Source organism: Gymnogyps californianus, chromosome 4 (assembly GCF_018139145.2).
Source record: "Gymnogyps californianus isolate 813 chromosome 4, ASM1813914v2, whole genome shotgun sequence".
Lineage (NCBI taxonomy): Eukaryota > Metazoa > Chordata > Aves > Accipitriformes > Cathartidae > Gymnogyps > Gymnogyps californianus.
In genome coordinates, this window is record NC_059474.1 from 25207095 (window position 1) to 25226051 (window position 18957).

Genomic DNA, 18957 nt, shown 5'->3' on the forward strand with positions numbered 1-18957 from the left:
TTGGAAACACACAACTTTGTTCTTTATGTGTTCTCTGGTTGAAATCATAACTTTATTCGGACAGACTGATGGGTTTTTAGCATTATGCTAAAGAAGTGTGAAGTAAAACCTCACAGCAAAAAAGTATTTTAACAGTATGCTTGAAAAGGTTTTAAACTGTGCAAGTAGCCAGGGCAATACTCTTTCTTCTTCTTTTATTGGTATGTATTTTCTCAATACCCTTGCAATTCACTTTTATTTCACTGCCTGTAAATATACTCCTGCAAATCCTTAGACCTTTCTACTAAAAGACATGAATTCAGGTCATTTTTATGATAATATTTTTATTGGTCTTATTGTAGTTAGAAAAGCACAGAACTTAGCACAGCTTCTTTTATCATGTTTTTCAACACTTTGTCCTCTCTGTCAAGCAAAGTACAGATGACAACAGTATCTGAAGACTTTATTGAAAGATTAATGGGCCCATCTGTCAGCATGCTTGTTCCCTAGTCACATGCTAGCTTGAGTATTGGTATCTACAAAGCATCTCAATACATTGAAGTTTATCTCCACTGTACACCAAAAAATGCAAGAGAAACTGAGGCAGGCTGGGGGTCCTAAAATTGCAGAGGTGTAAGGAAGGGGATCCTGCCATCATGCAACCAATACATATAAAAAAAAGTTAAGTTAATTTCCAGTATTGTTTATTAAATCTGGAAGAAAATAGTAGAAGAAATCTGAGCAAATTAAAACATACTATTAAGACCTTCTCCTTCAGGAGTGTTTGAATTGCAGAAACGGGCTTTCAGGAAGAAAGAGAGGAAACTACAAAAGCTGATACAGTGACCCCTGTGACATACAGATACAGCTGAGGTCGGATGGCTGCACAGCCCCTCGCACCCTGCCCCATGTACAGAGGAGGTCGGCTGAGACATGCTCTATTCTGTTCATCAGGGCCCAGAGGCAGCAGGAAGACAGAGCATTTTAGAAATCCGCATCTTCAAACAAACCTGAGGCAACAATCAGGGAAGTATTTTCTCTGCTGCCACGATTGTTCAGTGATTTCCATGCAGATCCTCTGAAAGACAGCGGGAACTGGGAGCCTAATTCCCTCTTTTGCCCTCCAAAAGCTCCCTGTCTTGGGCCGTACTGTGCGATTATTACACAAAAAATCAGTTCCGGGTCTTTTGCTACAAATAGGACAGATTAAAAAATTAGAGAAATGTTTGGTCTTTTTTTTGCTACTAGAATTAGAAAAGAATTTTATTATGCTTTATTATACCATATTTCAATTACTTCCTACCACACCTAATAATGAATTTTCTTTATGGTAGGAAATACTCTAAGAACCACCCCTTAAACACGATTACTCAAAAAGAATTATAATTAAAACATAAACATCTGTACAAAGAAAACAGAAAGCTTTTAGCACAGGAAAAACAAACTAAAAAACTGCATTAGCTGAGGTTAATACTGCTGCAGAATTTGCTGAAAAATAAACTTTTGAGGGTCTGACCTTTCACTCTGAAAAAACATCTATATTCCCCGGTTACATATGGCCTTCCATTACTCTTAAGCCAAGCTTTTCAGAAGTGACTGGATTTAGACATCTATTTTGATTTCCTTTTTTAAATCCAATATTAAGTGTTTGTGATCTAAAATGCACACACTTTAATATCTGATGCTGGATATTTAAACATCTAGCTGCATCTCATAAAATCATAGGGCTAAAGAAAATACCAAGAGGTCAAAGTCCATTCCTCACTAGGTGGCAGGATCACAACACTCACATGAACCTTAGCCAATGCTTTTCTAATTTGGTCGTAAAGACTATCAGCTCTCAAAATTCCTCTGTCTCCTCAGTCAGTCTCTTCTAGTTTTTCATCAACTGGAAAAGGTGACAGGGTGAGAAGCCCTTGGAGATATTCAAAATCTGCCTGGACAGCTACTTGAACAACTGCAATTAAACTAATCAAATATTTCCCTGTAACTATGTAAATAATTTTGGGATAAAAGGCTATATATTTTTGTAATTACATTCAGGCATGCATATCATGCTAATCATCTGAATGCTTCATGAGAGTCAAGATTTTTTTTTATTTAGAAGATAAACACTTCTTTTTCTTATGAAAAATTATTTTCGTGATATCTCTGTGCAGGAAAGCAAAAAATTTTTAGGAAGCCCATATAACCAGAAGACAAGAGAAATCAAGCAATTTTAACATGTTCAACTGGTGCAGCAACCTGAAAAGGTAATTAACAACACTCTAATACTTAAATTCCACATAATTTAAAGACAAAAATAGTGAGAAAATAATATAGAATGATTACCAACAAGTTGTTTCTACCATTGGAGATTTCTGAAGTCTGATTCTGCCTTTCCAAAGTCTGATCCCATCTCATTTCTAATGGAAATATTCAGAAATTTCCATCTTTCAACATAAGACTATGATATATTAAATACTGAGTTAAAGCTGGGAGAGCATGGATACCATAATTATGTCAAAGCAAGTTTCTTTGTGCTTTGACACAGCACTATACCAGTTACTAAGAAGAAAATTAACTCTATCCCAGCCAAAACCAGGACAATAAGTCAAGGAAATATTGAACTCTTTCAATGTACAATCACAGTGATAATAATAAATGTGAAGGTGCAAAGAACTTGAGTGTGTAAACACCCTAATCCTGTGTGATATTGGTGTTACAGATATGTATACTATGTAATTTACAGGGTATACATTTTAACATGCAAACTCTGACTAGAGGAAATTATCTTTAAAAGCATTTCAGTAAGGGAGAGGAGAAAGTAAAGAGTTATTTTACATTTTCTCTTATAACACACATGCTACCCTTTTAATCTCCAGTCCCTCTTCAGGCCAAGTCATTTATGATTAAAAAGATCAGACAGAGTTCTTGCTGAATCAGCAGGTCCATTGCCCAACTCCTGACACATGAGTCTGATCAGCTCCTCTTGATCATAACAACTGCATGCAAACTGGCTACTGAGAAAGGTCAATGACTGACTGAATTACCTGTTATGGCACAAAAAGTCTCCAGTAAATAGTATACAACACAGCTGAGACAAGGAGAAAGATATCTATCATCCCAGTGTTCGATTTGGGCTATTCATTTACATGCTCTGTCTCCATAACTCTTCATTTATTGTCAGTGGAAAGTGGTAGGGTTCCCCAGAGACATATTCAGGGCTTGTAAGTCTGCCTGCTGCTCCAACATGCTGCCTCAAGAAGCCTCTCTCTCTTCATTGACAGCAGGGGGAAATGAAGCAACCTAACCTCCAAGCTTAGGTGCCTACCATAGATACTGAAAAAACCTCCTCAAAACCATAAAAATGAAAAATTAAGCTACTTTGGTCTCTCCTACCTGTAGAAATATTTCACTCTTACCATCAGTGAACTCTCTCCCCCTTTGAACTGACTTCCTTCCAAAGTTCTACTGTCACAATATTCCCCCCCCCCCCCCCTAAAATGTCCTGCCCAGAGGAAGTTCTTTATGGGAACATTGCCAGCAGAAGTACCTTTTCAATTTAGCTAGTAGCAGAGCATCTACTGGAAAACTATGCAGGAAAATCCCTTCATATCCACAAGACATATATACAGAAAATTACCTGGGTGTAATATCTAAAGTTCTGAAATGTAGGGAGACTGATTACTTTTGTTTAGGCAGCTACAAACTGTTTAACATCTTTGCCTATTCTATTTTATAATCCTAGCTAATTCCAGATGCCTGGATAAAAACCATGATAACAAGAAACAACAGTCCTCAATACATTAGTTTAATCACCACCACACTTCCTTGATACAGCCTATGTGTGAGAAATAAATGAGTTTTTATTCACTTTTCAGATTTACAACAAATAACTGCCTGGCAGCTTATCATCAAATGAAATCCAGAAGCCTTGAGCTAGCCACTGAGCTCCCCACAGAGATCATGAGAGCAACAGTAGCTAAACAGAGATGCTCACAAGCTGATCATTTCAAATGAGAAAGATATGAAATATAAAAGATAGCCTCTGAGAAAGGATTGGGGCTTAAGTACCTAATCCTGGTGTGCCTATCTGACAAAGCAGCTACACACCGGAGCTACACACTTCTCCCTGTTAAAGACCTTCTCCTTGAGTAATATTTGTTTCTTATTTAGGAATCTTAATTTGGGAGACCCAGGGGCTGGGGTCTCATGGACTTTGATACAAATATTGGGAACTGAAACCAGGGTTTTTTGAGCTTCTGTAAGGCAGCATAATAGAAGTACCTGAACGACTTCGACACCTCCAAGTTTTTGCCAACAGAGGAACACCGGCTTTAGAGTATTAAAAGTGTTTAACTGATGCAGACACCAGAATGCTACTGAGCAGTGGTCTCCACAATACAGCTTGTTCTGCTTCGAGACAAGGATATTCCACGTGGGATACGGAAACTTCTCTTTTCAGTGTCTGAATAAGCAATTTAATGTATCTGGTAAGTCACATACCAACATTAGTCTTGTCATACAGTAACAAAATGAAAACAAGCAACACAGACGTGGACCCTATGACGGAAGCTATGTCCAGAACCCACATTTTAAGTAAGATTTTTTTTTCCTAACAGCAGTTCCAGAATCTGAATAAAGCTGGTGTCTTTCATGGAAAGAAAATGGCGGTCATGAGCAGATCTGTTGTGGCTCTTGGCTCACGCAAGATGGTACAGAAAGAACAAAAATATCCCTCATAAAGTATATCTGTGAAATCTCTGAAAAGTCATCCTAGAATCAAAAAGTAAGTTCATTGTATCCTTCACATGTAACTATTGTGATGAGTTATTGTTTTGAGAGCAAAACTCAGTATTGCTATAAAATGATAAATGCCACTTAATGTACTTTAGAAAGTGTTAATTAAGGGGTATTCTATCAGAGAAGTAGACTTATAAAATAGCCAATTTTGAAGAAAAGCATGTTCACAGTGTCTCTCTAATATGACATTGTTAATCCCGAAACAGTGCAAGTTATAAAGCAAAAATAACTAATTAACATAGTTCTTGTGAGGGGAAGTTGCATTAAGCTATTGGACAGCTTACAAACTCCAGACCACACTAATCATGCCTTCAGCTAAAGATAAGAAAAATAGAAGCAGCAAAGTTCTTGGAAAAGCTGCTGGACATATATGTGAGAGATGTTAATAATATCACTAGTTATCAGTTTATACAGAGAAAGTCCAAGCGGTATTTACCTGAGGGTCACTTACTTTGTTACTCTGATAACTGTGTCAGATAAAACATAACGTGCCTTCATTTACTACTTTACCACAGTTGTGATATCTATGCAGCTAGGTTTTCAACTTACAATTTTATGAACTGTAAAAAAACCAAGGCTCCAAAAAGGTTATTTTTTCATCATCATGCTTATTATACAGGCTTAAACTTCAAAGGCATATCATCACAAGCATTTAATTTTGTTCATGTAATCTTGGGTGTGGTTTTCTCTTTCACTGAATTGTTTACCATCAAAAATACAGTGGCTTTGCAAGTTGAGAATCTAATGCCAGTGAGATTTATGCAATGCACTGGTATAGAAATGAGTCCTATCAAATTGCTTGCAGTTTAGATAATGAACAGGTTTCAGTGAAGTACTTTGTCTTTAAAGAAATTGAATTGCTTGAAATACAACTGACTTTATGCATTAGTCCCCAGATTCTCATCTTTTCCTGGAATGTTTTAGTGGATTCAAGAAAGTTCATCATTTAAAAGATTTGTCATTACTAGTTTGGACCTTTTAATGTAATTTTGGGACTATGTGCCCTGGGATCCTGCATGGCATAATGCCTTTGGGTATTTATTAAGGCTATGTTCAAGACTGTTCAAGAGACTGAAGGAATTCACAGGAGTGTTATTTTCATACTGCTAGCATTTATCATTTGTCACAGAACTAGTGCAGTAGTCCACCTCCAAAAGTAGCTCTCTCTTATGTTTCACAGAAATAAAAATTTTTTTCAATATCTTATATTAAAATCCCATCAAGGATGCTGTAAAACCAGTTTGGAGTTTGCCAGTCAAAATGTTATGAAACCCTAGAACAGTAAGTTTGCTAATTATGTGGTATATTACTATGAAAGAAGCGAGAATTGTTGAGAATAAATTGTATCACATTTTGTTTCTCTGCTCTGTTGGAATTCTCTTGGGGTTCATTAGTAGATAGTTACAGAAAACAGGCATCCCAGAGAATGTACTGGAGAACATAATTTTCCTTAATTATTCCCTAACTAGCCTGCACAGGTTGATCTTGAGGCGAAGGCAGTAGACTTCCACAGCCTGATATTTAAGTAGTTATTTCACTTGCTTTCAGCTGTACTTATGTCCTGCTGGCACTAATAAGTAAAGTGTATTATTTATAAAATGTATTTACATTTTGTATTAGGAGGCAACAGGACCTTTCAGATCATTCTGACAGTCTGGAATTTCCAAATATTCCCTTTAAGCTCTCTTCATGTGCATTTCTGGGAAGCAGCAAGTAATAACTTGAGAAAATTACAAAAGAAATAAGGGAGGACCTCAAACCTACCTATCTGTTCTTCTGAGAAAGATTTTGGTCCAGCTGTTGTGAAAGAGCCTGAGTGTTCATGTATCAAATCAACAGCAAAAACAACTTTCCTAGGGGAGTGCAAGGAATCCATGATAACTCTTCAAACTAGTAAAATATATAAGTATAAGCTTTTAAGCTTACAGTTCAGCACTTGAAAAAAATTATAAAGAGAAAACAATACAAGATCAAAATAATTTTTATGACTGAACTTTTTTTTTTTTTTTAAATGAGGCAATTTTATCACATAGGAAGTGTTCTGAATATCAAAATCTGTTGAGCAAAGACCTTAGCGGTCAAAAGGTGGCTCCTATGAAATGGAAAAGTTATTTAAGACTTATAAATTAAATATGGAACTGCTTTTGTTTTCACTTACGATGCTGTTCTTTTCAGTGATTATGAATGAAGCTGAAACAGAGACCATTCTTTTGCTGCAACAACAACATCTAATTCTGTAAGGTCCATTACGCCAAATCAAGGACAGCAGTACCCACTTTTGTGCTCAACATATGTCAAGGAATATGTTGCAAATGGTTTTTACACAGGCAACAGATGGAGAACACCTTTATTTCCTTACAGTTCATCTGCCTCCTCCTTTTGTCCATGAACTTATAGTTTTGAATCCATTAGCTGATAGTATAACCCTTTGAAATTCATCTATTTGGCACTGTTGGTAAAGGTCTGAGAAAATTTTCATTTGGATGCAGTTCAGTATCTATTATAGGAAAATAATTTTACTTACCCTGGTGTCACTATGAAGGTAATTTTCTTAAGTTTAGATCTTATATGGCAGCATTTTAATAGTGTGACCATAGAATTACAATTTAATAGCAAGTTCCACTAGAAGATGGAGCTCTGTGATAGACAATCTCAATTCAACATGCACTATACAAGCCCCCTCCATCAGCTCTGGGTGCTGTATCCGGGTGGGGATTAACTGTGCCATGCTGCAGACTCATGAGTTGGTTCCATGGAAAGCCATCCTGCATTTCGAAGTAAAGTAATGCATGTCATGTATAATCCTGGACTAATTCAAAGTGGCTAAGGCAAAGTCGCCTCCAGAGCCGCTGTGCTACTACCTGGAACTCCAGGGAACACAGTGACCAGCACAGGGCCAACTCAGTGTGGCTGGCACCCAGTTAGACATACCAAACTCAGCCAAAACTAAGTTCACCTCTAATGAAAAGCACTCAGTGGCCTGAGGAAGAGAACAAGCTACTAAAGGAGACTATTCTTGAGCATCCTGAATTAAGTACTCTCTTTTTCAAAGCTGCTCTGATAGGTTCAACGCCATGCAAGTTACCTCAATCTTAAATAAATGCAGTTCCAAAGTACACTTAGTCAAAGTCACATGTGAAATAGAAAGGATCAGTTCAGAGAACAGCTGAATAATTGACTCATCTGGATGTTTACAAAACATTGGCACAAGTGTTTAAAGCAGAGCCTATAAGGCAGGCAAAGGCAGGCTCTTGCTGGAAAAGGGATGGCTGCTGTGGTGGCGTGTGAAACTGCGATCCAGGCTACACACATCTGTTTTTAGCATGTCCTGCAGCACAAGAAATAGCACTAGTACTCTTCCTTCAGCAGACCTGGTGCGAGGGTGGGCTATGCTGAGTATCCTGTTGCAGCAGCAGAATTAAATGTATTGTAGAAGGATTGCCCAGAGTACCCTGGCTATTATATAGCTGCCATACGACCAGTGTAGGAGCCTGTCCTCATATGGGTCAACAGTGGAGAGTCCAACATTTAACAACTACTCTGGCAATTTCACAGACAAAAACTATTGAGCTTACATGAGTGTTCTGGGCCTGCAAAGCTTCACATTATGGTGCAGCGGCTAATCTGCCCCTGCTCAGAGCATTCAAAATGACGCAAGGTTTATTCCAAACTACAGAGAAAGTAAGTGGCTCAGAATATCTGAAAAATATAAGAGGCACAGAGTAACTCAGATTCCCTGTCTCTTCTGCTGATAAAGGCAGGAAGGGAAGGGATGCCTGTAGTCTCCTCAGCATTGCCTCCTTGCTCTTCCTGACCAGTCTCAAGTCTCCTATTCAAAACACAGAGGTGGAATAGCAACACGGAAAAAGGCTTACACAGATGAAACAATAGACGAGAACTAAAATAGTTTTATGCTTTGCACATAACTATTAAGCAAATTGCTTTTCATAATTTTGTTCAAAAGATCAGAAGAATATGTGTCAAAATACCAACACTGTTATATTATGTTTAAAGCTCAACATTTTAGTTCTCATACCTTTGTAAGCACAATAGTTGAAGACAGAGATGAAAGACCATATTGTGTGCCTGACAATTATATCGTCTTACTCATATCAAGCTACAATGATCTATTTAAATTAACATTTAATTAAAAAGCCCATCTATGACAGAGAGAGAAATCAGTTTCTTCAGCACAGGTTTGCAAAGCTTCCTCCTCTCCGAAACCTCCCGTTCAGGATCAGTCAGCCAAGCTCCTCACTTCTCTGGGCCTGTGTGGCAGCACCCTCTCCTGCCATTATGCACAAGACAGACACTAATTAGGGCCTGTCCATTTTGGTGTACAGAGATTACTTTGTTTTCTGTTCTGTCTCTGCAAATGGCAACATACCTGGATGGTTACACAGATACTGGAAATAGCTGATTAATCCATTGATCAGTGTTTACTTTAAAAACAGGCAAAGAATGTCTGAAACATTAGCTGTGAAATCTTTTACTATGAGTTAACAAAATATCTAATCACTCTGAGAACAGTAATTTTGGCATGAAGTATGATCTAATGGGCAAAGCAAAACTAATAACAAATAATGAGGTTCACTTCCAATGATTTAATCAATTATCCAAATGACCACAAAAGAAGACCACAAAGAAAACATCTGGAAGAGAAAAGACAAAAATGTTTTTGGTAGTAAGTATACACCCTTATAAAAACAAACAAACACACACACAAAAAAAACCAAAACAAAACAATCAGAGCTGTTTTTATTTATTTAAAGAAAAAGTACGTCAGCAGAACAGAAACTGGAGAACTTCTGATATTTAGAAAAGGATCAACAGCATTTCTGAGGAACTATGCTGTTCGGATGTTACCCATACCTCTTTCCACACTGTACAATATGGACAATTTCTACTCAGCGCTGACTGTGTCCATCCTAAATACTCCCTTCCCAGATCTCAGACAAGAATGCCATGGACATTTCTCTCCTTAGAGGTGCCAGTATTTTTTCATTTTCTCTTTCATTGCCTTGCCATGCCCCCTGCCCCAGCCAGTCATTCCTGCATCACTCCCCTCAATAAAGGCAGAGCTACTTTATTACCACCAACAAGCAAGACACAACAGACCCAGAATTAAAATAACCACACAAAACCAGACTGAACAACAAATTCAAAACTGCCACAAAAAAGAATATCCAGAAAACCCCAAATTTAGGTCTCTGGCACCCCACTCTCTCTTTATCCCTTTCTGTTGTCTTTCAGTCTAGCCGTCCTTCTCCATTGACAGACCTCGTTTGGAAGATCATAATATAAATAAAACAAGAAGACATTCTAATGTTGAGAGCCACCTCTCTGTGTGCATGAAGCCTGCGAGGTTTTCTTCCTGTGCCCACTGTGAGGTAAAACGTATGACAATCTGCAGAGGACTCTTGTCTCTAACACAAGCAGACACAAGGTCTTCAGAGCAGGAGTGTTCTCTTATTCATTTTGCCACCTCTGCCCTCCTGAATCAGATAGCACCGTGTTTGAAAACCCCGCAAGCTGAGCATCTAGCTGGCAGATAGAGGAGAATAGCAAAGAACAGCACAGGTATAATGCTGTGGTTTTCTTTATTCTCTGAGTAACTCAAACAAAGCACCTGCCTGCTTCACAGTGGGTGAGCCTCACTCCTTTTAGGATAATCATCAGCTCTATTTGAATTTTTTTTCTGTAAGGATATTGGAATGTTATTAAGGAGCTTATTACCAGTTACTACTATTCTACAGTGGGCTCCATTTGAGGCAATATTCTATCTTTCATCAGGACTACTTGTCCTATGAAAAGTATGCTTGAATATGCTCGTTAGTATTAAAGCTATCATATTCATCAGCTGGAAACAATACCCAAAGTCCCAATGTTGGTATTACGAAGCCACGATTTGGGGTAGATAAGGATATAAAAAATGTGCTCCTTGATTAATTCATAAATGAAGATGGATAACTGAAGAGAAGTTGACATTAAACAAAGCAATCTTCAGGGAACCTCCTGAGCTGTTGTCTGCTCTACTGGGAAATATTCTGCAGGACTCAAAAAAGCTTGTTTATCAAGGTAAATATGTCAAGAAGGAGTTATTCAGACGTAGCCTGAAAACAATACGGCTTTTAAAAACAACCCACTTAAGGTATTGTGAGGACTCTTCCCCAGAGAAAACCGTTCAGGATGTGATACAAACAACAAATAGAACTAATCAAGTTGTAAAATGATAGAAGAACAAACAAAAACAAAAACAAAAAAAAAAAGAAAAGGACAAGGACAGATACACAATTGTGTTTAGAAACAAAAACATCAGTAAAGACTGGGTCCAGCTGGCCTACCTTGGGACTTTCCTACCTACCTTCCTACCTCATTTCTGTCTTGGCAATTCCATCCCTACCTCTACCACCATTTTGCAGCTCCAGTCTCTCCTTCTCCCCCTCTCTATACCTGATGGGTCTTTCTTTTCCTTGCACCAGTCTTACACCTCCTCCTATACCACAGCTGCTGTCATCTGAGTGAGGAGGGAGAGGAGGAACAACCCGAGAACAGAAATAGTCTAGAAAGTCAGGGCGGGATCTGGAAGGCTTTGGAAAGCGATGCTTGCTTCTGCCAGGCTAGAGGCTGGTTGGGGTGAGAGAGCTGATGCTGGCAGCAATCACAGCCCCAGCTAGTCCTCTATGGCAGGAGCACTGAAAGTTGCCTGCCCATGTGCCTACTGTCTGATTGGTAGCAAGGGCTCTCAGACACTCGCTGACTCAGCCAGCCTAAACGAGAGGCAACAGTCAATCATTTCCAGCAACATCTCTTGGACTCTAAGCAGTGGCCTACTTCACCTAATAGCTAAAGCTACATGCTTTATCTGGATGTTGTAAATTCCTGGATGAAGTTCAACACCCACAGCCTCATATTTGTTACCTTACCAGGAAACCACAACACAGAAGATACTTTTTTTTTTTTTAATTAAATTAGAAGATACCATTTTAAATTTTATGTCAAGAACTATACAAAGTTGACAACACAATCAACTGTCAACATTGAATAGACACAATGTACAAGCACACGCAGAGATCCTTGCATCTGATTTGATATGCAGCAAGTCTAGAAAATCAAAGCACTAGCATTTGATTCAGTAGTGAGAGTAAACAAAATGTTTCCAATTCAGTATTAATTTCCCTTGTTTTGATATAACACAAACTGAAACAAACATAGGTCATGCCAGAACCTTAAATTGAAGCTAACAGGCTTTTACTCAAACTTATGTTAATTGTCATATTATTTTCCTTAGTCAAACCAGCAGCTACAGCTTTCCCAAAGCAGATTTTTGGCTAGTCAGAGCTGAGTGTTTTTTGAATACCTGCTTCTTAATACTTTCATCTTCTTCACTTTAGATAGTCATATTAGGCCAGCTCAGAAGTTTTAGAGAAGTAATGCAGGGTAATCAGACATGACATATATAAAGCAAACACTTACTTCTATTAGTGATTGCTTTCATCAGTCAAATGCTGATAAAAGCTTTCAACCCAGCCCCTCAGAAATCATCACTTTTAATTCCAACAATGAGAGAGAGAGAGCATGATGTGCACATCCCTAGATTTAGTACTATGATAGGATTATCCTCCAGGAAGAGCTTTGTAGAAAAATTATTGGCATAGGAAACCCATCACTTTTAATTCCAACAATGAGAGAGAGAGAGCATGATGTGCACATCCCTAGATTTAGTACTATGATAGGATTATCCTCCAGGAAGAGCTTTGTAGAAAAATTATTGGCATAGGAAACCCTCTATAGAAAGCTTGAGAACTAATTGATTGTAACCAGGATAATGCAATATGCCCCACTACTTTCTCAGAGAACAGACAGGAATTGGGACAACTTGGAGTAGCATCTGAATCAGAATGGCTGTGAATTTCAAAGCTACCCAGAGGACATGTGCCTGTGCAGTGGTTCATTACACCTTTTTACAGTGATAAGAAAAAGGCTTTGGGTTTGGCTAGAAGGCAGTGTGGGAGGTTTTTTAATACAAGGGTCCTCCAACTCGTCCTCTCAAATAAAAGGATCATTAGGGCTACACAAAGACAAATCTGAGTTTTAAGCTGCAGAACAATTCTTACTTCTGCTACATGAGCTATAATATGGGTATGAAGATGGCTTCCTTTCATCATCACTTCTTCTGTAGTTCAGATATAGACTTCTAAGAATGATCTTCAGGGGTATTTCTTTGCCTTTGAGTTCTTCCCTTCTTCCTCTCAGACATCACATTTTAGAAGCAGTCTCATCATCTCAAATCCAATCTGTCCAAACGTGACCTTTTCTAGCTTAACAATTCCTCTCTTCTGTTTACCTTTTCTAAAGCATTTAACAACTCCACTGCCCTTTCTGTCTCTCAAGATTTTCCATAAAAACAAACAAGTAAAAACCATACTAAAAATTCTCAAGAAAACTGCCTGGAAACATGACAAAACAGAATTCTTTTGTTCTTCCACCATTATCAGAATACATCAGAAAATGTGTCATGCTCTACTGCAGCCCCTTATGTCCTTAAGATGGAGTGACATATTCTGGAATTTTGAAAGGTTTGCACCAAGAAACTAATATTAAAGTGCATCATTAGCACTTACTCTAATTTAGCAAGCCAAAAAGATCAGGTCATACAGAAATTTTGTCATTCTTCTGACAAAAAAAATAATACAAAACTCATTCTCCTAATTAAAAAGTATCTAGATGTTGTTTCTCATTCACAATAGTTTCAACTGAGAAGAAACTGTTTCTTCTTCATCAGGACTTAAGAGAGTACCTGGCCCCCACCCACAAATATAGAACAGTAATAGCTATTGAAAAAAATCTGTCTTTGGTCGTTACTATGGAGATTTCCACAACGTGCAGCTACCAGTGGAATCAAATGGATAGATATGTTTGCTATTATACTTTAGAAAGTAAGATACTGGCCTTTGCTTCACTGGTCACTAAGTTTTTTCCAGTTTGTTTCTGTTATTTTTCCTCTAATTCCTAGCTTCTAAACGAAATTACCAGTTTATGATTATACTGGTTTCTATCAAGTTACCCTCTCTTCCACCTCTTCTTCTTCCTTTTCTCTGGGATTTGCTTTATAAATAAGGTTTGTTCTCTATATAAGCTAGTTTCTTTTTTAAACAGCATGCCTTTGCCTTCCGATTATGAAATTGGGTCTTTGGGGGCATCTAATTAAATGTTCTTAAACTGCTTACAATTAATATCACCTTATTTCAGTTTAAATTGTCTTCCACCTGAATGGGCTTATAATTGCTTTCTAATTGCTAGGTTAGTCCTTTCAAAATACAGAGTAGATATCCATTAATGATCTGAACTATGGTGTATGTAACTCAAGTTAAAACATTACCTTCATAATTTGGGTTTTGCATGTTTCATACATTATATAGAGATGATTAATTAATTTTCTAGTTTGCCTCAGTGTTTTGCTGCAGAAATCAGCTTGCACACTGCATTCATTGTACTATAGTTTTTATAATACTGATCAATGAACATTAACGTAAATAAACACAGCAAGTGTTATTTTCCTACTTATTTTAAATACTTGTGAAACTGTGGGTTGAATAGCAATTTAGTCTGTGTTAATAAGAAAGGAGAAATAATAGTTGTCACCTGTTTGTTTTTCAGCTACTTTAGAAGGAGAAAGGGAATTTAATAGCATATTGTGACACAGCAAGAGCACCATTTTAGGGCCATTCAATCTCTGTTCTAATATTTTAATTTCAGAATAGACACTGCCTCTTCAAATCCTGACTTTATTAATTTTCATTTTTGCGTAAGTGACTGAAATTGAATGACATACAAAACCACACGATGTATTTTTATCTGTGTGCAAGTGAGCAACATAACTGGAATGCTTACTGCCCGGAATGATTTTGGTTACTTTTTTTCTACAAAAGAGGAATGCATTTGAAGTTCTCTTTAGAATCAACAGCAAGAAGTCATCCTGTACTTTCCACAGCTTTCACTGACGATGTAGAGAGACGATCTAATTTCTTTCTGTGCTTCCATGACCAAATTCTAATGGAGAGGTATGAAAAGTTACTGCAGAAGGATTCTTCAGCATTCCTCCAGTTAAGAAGCTTAGTAAGAGTTCAGATTATTTAATACACTCTTACTAATAATTCTTGACACTGAAATCATTCATAATTTGGACTAATATTAGAAATGGGCACACTTCAAAGGAATAGAAGATTAGTTCAGATAAGCACACAAAATCTGAAAGCTCAAATAACCATCTTAGTGCTGAAAAACCCTCAAATATGCTGCTTGACACTAAAAAACAGGTGTTACAGTGATACTGAAAAGCCTTAGCAGGATGAGGCATCTCTGTCATAAAAGAACACAGACTGTGGCAAAGGACAGTCCTGGTCCCCAGATGCTTAAGATCTAAAATAGATGGGAAATCTCAAGAAAAAAATTAAAGGAGAAGTTAAAGGAAGAAAAGGCAAAAGCTAAAATGCAAGCTAACAAGCCAAGCTGAGCTCAGTATTGCTGTGGCTAACTTCCTTTCAATACCACAGGTAACTCAGATATTTCATTCTGCAACATACATATATCCACTGATTTATTTGTATTAAAGTCTTGGCTGGCCAGGAGCAATAAACTTAGTCAACAGCTGAGCTTTTACCTGGTAGCATCGTGGGCCCAATTTGATCATGAAGGAGGGTACCTGTACACGTACAGTTAAAAACATACAAGTTCAAGATATGGAGCTACTGGAGAGAGTCCAGCAAAGGGTCACTAAGATGATGAAGGCACTGGAGTATGTCTCATAGGAGGAATGACTGAGAGAGCTGGGACTCTTTAGCATGGAGAAAAGAAAGGTCAGTGAAATCTTATCAGTGTATATAAATACCTGAAGGAAGGGTGCAAAGAGGACGGAGTCAGGCTCTTTCCAGTGGTGCCCAGTGACAAGACCAGAGGCAACAGGCACAAACTGAAACACAGGAGGTTCCCTCTGAACATCAGGAAACACTTTCTCACTGTGAGGGTGACTGAGCACTGGCACAAGTTGCCCAGGGAGGTTGTGGACTCTCCATCCTTGGAGATACTCCAAAGCCCTCTGGACATGGTCCTGGGCAACCAGCTCTAGGTGGCCCTGCTTGAGTGGGGGGGTTTGGACAAGATGACCTCCAGAGGTCCTTCCAACCTTCAACCATTTTGTGGTTCTGTAATATCATCTAAATCTACAGCAGGGAGAAAGACAGTTAGGTGAGAGGGAAGGTTAGGGGTAACTGGTGGAACACAAGTAAATTTCAAATCCAAAGCATAGCTTCTGTCATTTCAATATTGGGCTGTTTGAAAAACTGAGAGCACTCTTATGACGGCATGGTTACTTCAAGTTTTATAAAATGCATCCTTCACACTCCATTCATGTACACTTCATAATGTAAAAAGAGGAATCTATAATTCAAGAGAAAATTAAACTTCTTGTTCATTACATAAGCTATCAGCAGTTCCTAATTTAATATAGTAATGCTCTCAGTGTGGAAGATATGTTTACAAAAAGTGCTAAAAGATCATTATTTTCTTTAAAAAAAAAAAAAAAACAACCACTAAACAAAAAACCCTCTCAGAATTAAGTTTCTTAGTCCAGATTTGTAATCCAAAGAGGTAGTTTTATTTTCAGCAATAAGATGTGCATGTCTAACACTAAGCACGTGCCTATGTGCTTTGCAGAACTACATGGTTTCTGCATTATTATTAGCACAAAAGGTTCCATTACCTGTGATATGGAATTTCAGTTTGCAACCCTTTTCTGATAACTGTGCTAATTTCCTGAAGCACCAAGAAATTCTTGATGCTCTCAGCATTTGAAAATGCATCTGTCAGCACTGAAGTTAGCTGCAGAATTGATATTAAAGGTGTACCTTGGATGCTGTTAAGCAAGACTACATAAATCTAACCTGGCATTTCACAATTTCTTTAACCTTCTCTCTGACAAGACAGACATAAAAAGAATGACTATTATAGCTAGAAGGTGAAAGCAGAATTGCACTCCCAAAGTTTAGCAGAAATTTAGATGGTTATTCACTTCTGTGGAAAGTATTATCCCAAGACTGATCTACTGAGGAATGTTTCTTTAGTCACATTCACTTCACATAGTACAGCAGATGATTTTACTCCTTACTCAAGAAATCTTTCTCTCATTAAGCACAAGAACGTAAGTCCTATTTAAATTGAAGTATATCGTAAGACCTCTCTTTTGGATTGACTTGTATTTCGGCATATTACTAATATTTCTTCTGTTTGTTTGGGGGGTTTTTAGTTTTCTGATCACAAGCTTTCCTTCACCCAAATGCTATTAGCTTGCGAACTACGTCCCCCTAACAATGTTTCAGATAAATTACTGGTTAAGGAAACAAGAATGGTTGAGTCCTAATAAACAATGCTTACATATTCATGTTCATTTCCGGTTTTGAGATAGGTGCATATATCTGAACGCAAATAGGATCTTCCAGTAACTAACTGGCACTTCCAGAAACTTTGGCACTTATCAACAAATTCTTCTTACTATAAAAATACTTCAGACTAATTTCTACAGAATTATTTCTTTTACATTTTTGTTTCAGTCCTCATCTTTCCAAACACTGTACACTGCTACACCTGTGTGTCTGCTACAGTTAGGAAAGATCTTCAGCCTTTCTAGTTATGCAACATTCGCTAAAAATATTATTCAGGATTCTGTTAACTTGTACACTCTGGTATTTAATTATCACTTCTACCTGAAAACTGGATGAAGTCATGGACACATTTGCAGTCAACAGTTCAAAAAATCTAATTCACTTAGAAGTAGTGAAACATCAGTATAAGCTAATATAAGCAAATTTTACTTGCAAATTAGTTCATTTTTCCTTATGGGAACAATTTTAAAGAAATCTTGGAATTAAAAATAACTTATAACAGTTTTATTCATAATGGTATTCCTCTGGAGACTGTTAATTTGACAGAAAGACATGTCCTTTAAATACAATAGAAAAAATATATATCTGTGTATTAGAAAAGCTCTGAATCTGTTCATCTGAAATCTAAATTCTGACCTGGATTCAAGAAAATTTTCTCTGTTACACATTGGTTTCAACAAAATTCTGATAGGAAAAATTTGCAAATTTTTAGTATCTTGATCAGTTTTATTTCCAAGCTGTTCAATGATAATATGCATTTTTTCATGCTGGTTCATTTTCATTATTCACTCTTTTTAATAAGAAATTTAAAATACAAAAAAAACCCAAACCAAACAGACAGAACCCTCTGCCAAGCCTTAAAACATCACACTTGTGTATGGAACAAAGTAAACCTATTCCAAGTATTTTTCTCTCTTCATCTTTAGAATCTGACTCTCTTCAAATATTGAAACCATATAATTTGACTTAGACATGTGCACAAACACACCTACATGATGGAGGATGATATCACCTAGCTAGCCAGAGTTAGCTACACCAAGCCTTCGCTGAGGAAACTCTTTGTAAAACAACTGAGAATACGAATAACAATTCACTGGTGTGATTTGGGGCTATACACTAAAGCACCAGTAAGGACCTTCTCTTGTTTCAGAGAATATGTGGTTCCAGGGAATCAGAACTGACATGAACAGAATAGAATAGGAGATGGTAAGCCATCTCTATTATTTCCAGCGTTCTCTCTCAAAGATCAACATTATTCCTCAGGGATCAAGAGACAGGCAAAAAAGGGATAGCTGGAGATGTTTTTTTCCATCCTCCTTTGTTATGGGTTTCTTTGCTATTCTTTTGTATCACTAGATGGTAGAAGGAAGCAGAGATTTGTTGGCCACATGCAGCAGGTTGCAGGTGGAGTCTGAGAGAGGAAGGTGCAGGCAGGAACGCCTTGGGGTTCCCACCTCCATCCCCCTGCTCTCTACTACTATTCTGAAGACTGAGACCCCTCCCCAAGAGTAAGCAGGAGAGGTAAGTCCTTGCTCTGCTCCACTGACATTACTCCCAAAAGCAAAATATGCCAGTCACGCTAACTGGACTCATGTATACCTAATTTCTGAGGAGGAAAGGAGAAAGAGATGAGTGCTATATTGCTGACTCACGATGGCAAGGAATAGGTCCTTCCAGTAAAGGAAGATATTTGAGTCAAGAAGATTGCACTGGTGGACTCAAAAGCAATCGTTAAGTACAGAATTTCTCCAGC